The sequence below is a fragment of the Centruroides vittatus genome, unplaced genomic scaffold, assembly GCF_030686945.1.
Source record: "Centruroides vittatus isolate TY-2023 unplaced genomic scaffold, ASM3068694v2 contig_370, whole genome shotgun sequence".
NCBI classification, from domain to species: domain Eukaryota; kingdom Metazoa; phylum Arthropoda; class Arachnida; order Scorpiones; family Buthidae; genus Centruroides; species Centruroides vittatus.
In genome coordinates this window covers 1,728,507-1,737,832 of record NW_027122193.1, presented here as the reverse complement: position 1 = coordinate 1,737,832, position 9,326 = coordinate 1,728,507, and the positions used below count along the sequence as shown (strand labels likewise).

At 32.7% G+C, this 9,326-nt stretch overlaps 1 protein-coding gene across 1 annotated transcript in view; it reads left to right on the top strand.

Annotated features, from left to right (window-relative positions):
- Positions 1-372: 372 nt before the first annotated feature.
- The window catches only part of LOC136975299 (ATP-dependent RNA helicase vasa), an 83,574-nt gene continuing 74,620 nt past the window's right edge, over positions 373-9,326 (top strand). Inside the window, exon 1 of the mRNA XM_067270341.1 lies at positions 373-490. The gene's annotated coding sequence lies outside the window, so the exon portion shown is untranslated. The remainder of the gene's footprint in view (positions 491-9,326) is intronic.

Below are 9,326 nucleotides of genomic sequence, written 5' to 3'. Positions count from 1 at the left end.
TTCTCCGGAATTTTTCTAATGTACATTCTTTATTTACCGCCAAAAATGGCAATATAGAAACGCGTCGCGCTTCTACTACAGGAAATTCAAATTTTGTTCCCGCTTAGAGTCGATGCCGCCTTTTTCTATTAGTTGAAAAGAGAATTTTAATATATAAAATAAAAAAAAATTCATCAAAATAATTAAAAATTAATTATAAAATATTTTCGCTAGGTAATTTATTACATTATACAAATACAGTATAAAATTTTTAACAACTTAATTAAAAAGTTTAATCTCAATTTACGTATATGCATTATATTATTTTATATAATCAAAAAATAAGATTAACAAAAATTAAATTTATCATTTTAGAATAAACTACACTTTAATATTCGAAAACAAAACTGAAACTAATCGTCTGGTTTTAGTATAAAAGATCTGGCAACACTTGCCCATAAAGTAATAAGTGATTGGAGTGCTGTATTCGAATTTCATTTTGTCTTGCGAGGTAAGGCTTTAAAATTTTCTTTCTTTTTACTTATTTTATTAATTACAAACGATATTATTATTAATTAATTCTATAAAGCGGTAACGAGTGATATAAATAACTTATTTATATAAAATAAACGAAGAATTTTATTTAAATTAATATTTTCATATAAATCTTGTGTATGTAATAAAGAAAATAAGGTAAAAATAATAATGATTTTTTTATAATTGAAATAAGGATAAGGATTTTTTTAAAAATTCAGAAGTTTTTACAAAATGAAGATTTTTTCCCGCCACTGTAAATGCGCATAAATTCGAATTGTTCTTTGTGAATAAATTAATATCTAATTTGAAATTAAACTACAATGTTTCAAGACCAAATCTATAGTAATAAAAAGAAAATTGTACTCACGTGGAAGTGACGTTATCGTACCGAGGATCATAACTGGTTGTCCTCGTTGCCATAAATATACTATATTTGGAGGGAAAGTCCTTGCACTTTTATTTTCATTTTTCAATGTCTTTTCTAATGGAAAAAGTGAGTTTTAGCATGGGTGTATGCCTATCTTGGTATCAATCTTAGATATGTCTGCAAATTAGTTTTCACAATATATATATATATATAATATATAGTCCATGAAAACTAATTTGTAAATGAAAATGAAAAAATATAAACTTAACGTTTTTAAATTATTAACTAGAAAAAATCGTTAAATTTTTTGGATGGTATTGGATGGAAGTTAATTGTTTTTAAGCGTTCTTTAATCCAGTTAGGAATGCGTCGACTTCTATCCTCGGTTGCGAATATGGACCCTTTCCGCAAAGACGCGTGCGGATGGTTGTTTTTGAGCTATAATAATTCGAAAAAGATGATGTATTCTGTAATGTGACCTCGCTCGCTCTTTTTGGCAGATAATTTCGGTCTTGCTCTGATGCTTGTCTTTGAGAAGTCTTATTTGGGTTTACTGTTAAATTCAAATAGTCAAAGGACTTCTAGTTCTGGAATGCTTAAGAATTCTTTTTAGGTAGAATGTTATTTGAAGGGACGTGTTCCCAATGAGGTTTTGTGATAGAAATATGTGAATGGTTGTACGTTATGATGATGTGTGCACTTATTATATATTTTGCTCGATGGTTTTAAGGGGTTGTCAAATAACATTTATGCTGGGGATAATTATAATTAATATATTTGCCTCTTACGTTTGCCTTGAAAATTTTTAAGTTTTCTATTGTTCCTCAATGTTCCTCAGATATATTTTAACGGCACTGTCTTAACAAACCCTACTGACACCCTGGGCTTGCAGGGATGTCGTACCAATGAGGTTAGTGGCTTCCTTGTAGCTTTATTGATGATATTGAACTCTTTGGGATAATCTAATTGCCAACCCAATATAAGTTAGTTGCCACTTGAAAGTATTGTCTTCAATTAGGATAGAACATATGCTTGGGACCCTACTTGTATCAATTTTATCCTTAGCATTAGCTTATAGATCAAAATACTGTTATATTGTAATGATATGCTCTCTGGGAATCTCAGAATTTTGTAATTAATTTGTAGGTGGAACTGAGTCTAGGTTTATGTTCTGCTGTATATCATATTTTAAATTTAACAGTCAAAAAAACCTGCAACACTGACGTCCCCATAGGGAGACCTCTAAGTTAGTTGTCACTCCATCAAAAGTATTAGAATTTAATTTTTGCCCTTACATTTGTTCTAATATTTGCACCTAAACCAATGTTACTAAACCCAGACAAAATTGTACTAAACATTGAAAAGTTATTGAGGGTTAAACACACCTATGAGGAAGTCTTTTGTTGCTACAGTCTTTGTCTTAAGAGAACAGTGCAGTCAACCATGGATAGAGAATTCAGAGTTACATCTTTTTATGTGAGTCTTATTTTTAAAAAATACAGAGTTGGGAGTTGTGTATTTTTCTGCTTTCAATCCCTGCAGACAACATGGACCTAGCAATTTGAAATATATTGATGACTGTTCAGCCATTTTTTTTGTTCTGTCAAGTTCAGTTATTAAAAGCTGACAAAAGTCAAGTGGTAGTTTTAATGAAAAGGTTGTTGTACATTAAAATACTGGAATGCTATATCATGGTCTACGGAATGTGAACACATGGATGATGGATATATAAAATCACTGCAACACAAAATTAAGAAATTAACCAAAACATCACTCACCAAGGTTTGCATTTAAATTAGGTAATTATACATTAATCAGACACACCTTTGTAAAGACAAAGGTGTGTCTGATTAATGTATAATTACCATATGATATGATATGTAATTAAGACCAATTGTAGATAAAGCTAGGTCACCAACAATAGCATCTGAAAAATTGTTACACAGATAGAAGAACACTTAGGTGGCTACAAACACACAATGAAAAATTCACAGGAACTATTGGACAATTAAAAAATTACCCTGTTGAATGATGGACATTTCATGGTACTAGATTCCAAGTCTGTACAGGGTCACATCAGTTAAGCTGAAACCCTTTTTTTTTTATTTTTAGAGACTACTTCCTTAACACTGTTCCTTCTGCACATACATAGGTTGTCTAAAAACAAACTGAACTTTTGCTCTAGGAAGAAAAAAAAACTAAGGCTGTTGTATAGATTACTCCCTATGGAATTTTGGGACTGAGTATATATCTGAATTCGGGACTGGTGTTACAAAATATTTTGTAATGCCGTACACAGTAAGTTCTACTTATTGGTACCTTACTTTTGGACTGGAGACGAAAAATAAGAATATTATCATATTTATGATTTATTGCCTTTTGCAATGCATTCTACGTCATTTTACAGTTAGTTTTTCACTAGGTGGTGGTGTACTGTTCGTACTCTCGATGGATTCCTCCCGGAAGGGAGCTGCTGGCAAGCTGCCCAGTATTTAATGTCACTAGTTATTGATTAATGGTAGTTCTTGAACAAAAGAAAAAAAAAGGAAACATACTGAACTACAAGCAACGCCATCTAGTGAAAAACTCTAAAATGGCATAGAATGCATTGTGAAAGGTAAGAAATGGTAAATATGATAACTTTCTTATTTTTCGTCTCCGGTCCAAAAGTAGGGTATTGTTGAACTCTTCTCGGTCCCGAGTTCAGATATATACTCAGTCCCGAAATTTCATACAACTTCCAAAAGTACGAAAATGTTTTTATAAATATGTTTATTTCATTCCTGCAGGAATACAATGTTCAGAACAAGTAATTAGCATGAGAAAATTTGAACTTCACTTTAAAACATGTGGAACAATGATTTCATTTGTTGGAAAACACCAATGTCAAAAATGACTACTATTTTTTAAGCAGTAATATTTAATTTATAGTCTTAACTTCAAAAATAGATTGCCATGCTTTGGAAAATATATCTGCCTTCCTGTAATTTATGGTCATGACCCAAAAATTAGCTTTATATATTGTGAGTACCCTTATATTGTTTTCAGTGCAAATGTTGCTAATGTTGTGGTGGAAAGACCCTTTTGGATAGAATAATGGTGCTTCTTGATACACTTGTAAAGAGATTGTGCCATTGCTCCTATGTAGAAACACCATTGAAACATATTGGAGCTAGCAGACATCGTTGTTCTTCGTTCTTCCGATTTCAGAGACAAACGTACCCCAAAGCAGAGGTGTCCCGATAGGCAGCCTGGTATTGGGCACCCTGTGTGAACTCGTTCTGTCATCTTGAAAAAGAGGTGCTCCTATTTTTTTTAATGATCAAACTGTACTATACACCAGATATGTCAATGATGTACTCATAATCTTTCAATAGAAACCTGATGTAATCCAGTTCTTAAGTCCTCAACAATCCCTATGGCCTTCACCTTTGTATTGAGCAAGAAAGTAACTACCAAGTTCATTTCCTAGACCTAGACATCCTTCTTACACTCAAAGATGGCTACATTTCAACTAATGTTTATAGAAAACTGGAGTATAAACTATCATTCATTCCAACAGAATCTAGAGACCCGTATATATTTAAAACATCAGCCTACAGAGCACTAATCAAAAGAGCATTTGTGCCAGCACCAACATCATTGACAGAGATTGAACTAAACTACATTGCAAGTGAAATAACATGGGTATTCTTCCAGCCTCTTTCAAAATCTCATATGTAAATATCAATCTGGGTACACATCTAAGAAGGACAAATCTAAAATTAACAAAGTTGTCAGATTCAACCAACAAATTGCAAGAACAAACCAACTTATCTCCTATCTCCTATATGAGAAACCCAACTCTATTCTCTTTCTTGTGGAATGCCAAGGACCCTACTAACACACTTCATCTGGTATATATTCTGTCCCTATTATAGACAACAGGTACAACAAGAAATGGATTTACATAGGAGCAACAGCTCTATCTTTACAAGTGTATCAAGAAGTACCATTATTCGATCCAAAAGGGCCTTTTTATCACAATGTTGGCGACATTTGCGTTGGAAAACAATATTAATCTTGTTTCATTGAGAAGTACCCTTAAGAGTCCAGTTCCTGCTAGGATGTATCTAAAACATCTAGATATTCTTGAAATATACAAAGCTAGTTTTTGGAACATGGCCATAAATTAGAGAGGCAGATACATTCTCCAAAGCATGGAGATCTATTTCTGAAGTTAGACTATAAATTAAATGTTATTACTTAAAAAATAATCATTTTACATCAGCATGTTCCAACCAATGAAATGTTTGCTCCATGTGTTTTTAAAAGAGAAGTTCAAATTTTCACATCGATGTTTGACTAACTAACCTGAGGATGACTATTTAAAAATCATTAAAAACATTTGTTTCTTTATTTTTAGTAAGTATAATATGTGCTGAACATTTCTGGTGTGTGTTGGACTTAATTAATCCAGTTTTATGTAATATGTATTTATTGTATACTACAGGCAACCTTATCGACCACTCTACATTCTGGCTATATCCAACACTGCTGCTTTCAGAGCCTTTCTAAAACAGGTTTATACATATTGTTCAGGCATTAACAACACAATGAATGAACTTGAACACAAAAAATCACAATAAAACATGGCTACAATAAGAAATTTATCCAGACATGAAGAATGGAGAGGGCTGTGACAGTATGTGTCTATGTCAAAATAATGAGCAACTGCTGCCACAGAATGAAACTTAGAGGTGTTTTATCCTTGATTATGAACCTAGACTAGTGTTTAAGAACAATAGAAAACTTGAAAATTTTTAAGGCAAACATAAGAGGAGAATGTATTAATTATAAAGACTATCCCCAGCATAGAAAATGTTATCAGGAGTCATGACAGTGACTCCCCGTCAAGTGAAATCACTGACTGACACACACACACACACACACACACACACCACACACACCACACACACAGGAATTGGAGTTGCCGATTTTTGGGGGTTGATTTTTCTTCCCCCTAAAGACTGAAGTAATTCTGAATTTCTCGTTTGAAAGAAAATTGTTTTCTTAGGTAGTGTGTAAAATTTCACGATTTTTCTATAAAGCAGTGCTGAAATATAAGCAATTAAAAAATGTAAAAGTTGCCAAAAAAGCTGCATTTTCTTTTTTTCTCTTCATCTGGCACTGCAGACACTCATAGAAGAAACTACTGGTTCTAGAAAGCTTAAATTTGAAACTCCTTTTTCGTTATTGAGATGCTTGCGAAACTTCCGGGTCAATAGATCAAAGTTTATGGGGATTTTCCATAGAGTTAATTTGATTTTACAGCTTAATTTTATGCTTATAAAGATAAAATTGCATGGAAACAAATGAATTTTATTCAAAATGCTACTGGGAATAACAAAAGCTAAAATATATGCCAATTAAAACTTTTATAAGGATTTTTCTGTACAACATATTGAAGTGTTGGTCAGCAATGCATTCAGTTGGTGACTTTCAACTTATTTGGAGGGCAGAAAATATTCTGTCACCATGATTTGATCCTACACCCTTGCAAATTTGAAAGAGAAATGATAGCACCAAGCCATGAAACATTTATTAAACAAAGCTTGTAAAACTTGCTTATGAGTCATTGAGGATTTCTTAATGTTGATTTTTCTCAAATACTTGAAGTGCACTTTCTCCCTTTGCTTAATAAAGGTTTATATCAAGACTTATCTACACATACGCACATTAATATTCATATCTGTGACGGATACTTTGTAAGGTTTTCTTGTCAGTCAGTGGTTTCCAAATCTGTCCCATGAACATTTTGACACATCACTTATAAATGAGAGAAATAGGTTTACTTTTTTATTCATATTAAATATACAGAATATTTGTGGCCCAACTACCTATGGATTACATGTGATTTCACCTATCAATTGAAAAGTTAGTGTACCAGTGTCCTATGCACAGTAGAATCTCATTTTGACAGATTACAGAATAGTGGATTTTTTCCCCAGGTCATTCCAAATCAGTAACTTTACCTTCTTGTAGCAGATCTGTAACTTGAAATAAGATTTTTTTTTCTACCCTGATTATTATAAACTTCATATTTTTTTCAACATTACTATTTGGGTGATTTAGGAATTTGTAGCTTGATGATAATGCATTTTTTACATCTGAGATAGATATGTACAATTGAAGAATTGTACGAGTCAGCAGGCTGATATGATTGAGAAGCCACATAGTGAACATTGACACTGGTCCAAGTGTAGTGCCAAAATTTAGCAAGACCATCGAGCCTTTCCAAGTTGTGAAGACCTTCCTGACAAGTTTCAGCATAAATGAAGAGGCTATACATGACATTGTTAATATCAAGTGGTGGTTGTATTCAAAGGCATCAAAACAAATGAAGATGGATAAGTTTTTTTTTTTAACAAATTAAGCATAAATACTTTCTCTCTCTTTTTGTGCTTACAGTATATACTGTTCAAGAGCTTTGTTGTACACACACATGGCATATTATACGATCTTGTAATGTACAGTATCAGTCAGAAGTAAGGGGTCAGGTGAAATAATGCCAAATACAAACACTAAATGCAGTTTTTTGTTACCTGCCAATGAAAATTTACCAACAGTAGCATATGAAACTATGCAAATAGCTAGAACACTATAATATCAATTAGGTTAGTTTTTGACCAATAATAATCTCAAAATTAGGAAACAATTCCTGAGCCAAAATGTATTCAAAAGTAGGTAATTCCATCAATAAATCATCAGGTTGATTCTTTCTTCAATTTCTGTGATCAGTCAAGGTCGTTTTAGCATTGCTAGAGAATGCATAGACAAAGTTTCAGAAAAATAATGCTATGTTGGACAAGTGTGGGTAGAATAATCAAGCTGTAAGATGCTGAAATCTCAAACTTCTTGTGTTGATTATCACACTGAGAAAAGCATCAGGGCAATTGCAAGAGAGAAATGTATTATTCAAAGATATTTGCAAGGTTATAAATAAAATGGAGAGGTTCAAAACCATCATCATTCTGACTACTTGTCATGCACGTCATGAGAACTCTGCATCATTTGGTGTAAAGCTCCACTAACTTGCAAGCTTCCAACAAGTTATTTGGAAGAACTCTGGCATTAAGACATCTTTATCAACTGTCCATTGTCAACTCAATGAGATTAGTTTTAAAAGATGCATTGTTCATTTCAAAGATGCAAAGAGACTAGCCTTTACAAAGGAACATTTAAAAACCACCTGAGTTTTGGAGTAAAGTGATTGTGCAATAAATTGAAATTTGAGCTTGAGGGCTTGAGATGGTGCCAAATTGTTTGGCAAATGAAGAACTACAAACCTTGGGACTGTAAATTATTCCCAATACATGATAGTACAAGGGAGATATTTCTCTCATTGTCTGCCTGGCAGAAATCGGGCAGTTGCATGGTTGCAAAAATGTATAGGGCAATATTAAAAAACAATTTTTATTCTTTAGCAGAAAATATAGGTATCAACAATGATTTTGTTTCAACATGATGACAACTCTAAGCATTCATCCAATCTTGTCAAGCAATTTTTGGTTTCTGAGGGATTTGAAGTGCTAATCTGGCCACCCCAAAGTTTGGATTTGAATCCCATTGAACATCATTGGAAGAAGTTGGATCAGAATCCTAAAATCTAAGAGGAAAAATCTGCAAGGGTGCATATACTTTTTGTTTCAGATGGATCAATCTGCAGAATCAGATCAGTCTTTGTTATGTGATACAGATTGCTTCTATCATGTTTTAGTTGGTGAAAAGTATACAAGTAGGATCAAATTGTATTTACTCTGTGATTGAAATTTCATCTTAGTATATCTGATATTTTAATAATAATGTTTTTACTTATGATTTATAGGTTTTAAATACTTTTCATTTTGACAGTTAAACACACTTCATTGCTCTTAACTAAATAAACTTGGCAGCCTCCATGATTAAAGTCATCTTTAATCTTTATCAGATCCAAACAATTCTACCCTCCACTTGGGTTAGTTTGATCATAATCCAGTTGATCCTAGATAGCACTTGTATATGTAGACAGAGATTGATTAGATCACTATAGTTTGTTTGTATAAACAATTTGAACGATTAGAGTAATCTTGGATCAGTTTGATTTACAAAAGTATAAGCACCCCAAATCTACTGGATGACTGTATTTGATGAATGGAGTAAGATCACATTAAAGTTCTCAAATTGGTGGATTTGAATGCCTTGGTATTTGCAAGCTGTCTCAGAAGCCAAAGGTGGTTTAACAGTACTGCTTGCATCTCTTATGTTTTACATGTAGGTGGAATAAAGCTGATATTATTTAGGTTGACTGCTTTTGAGATCTGGAGGGGTATATCAAAAAAGCCATTTATTTAAATAAAGCGATAAGTGTAATCTTAAACAATAACCACAGAAAACATGTGGGACTTTCGTAGTTTTACAATTT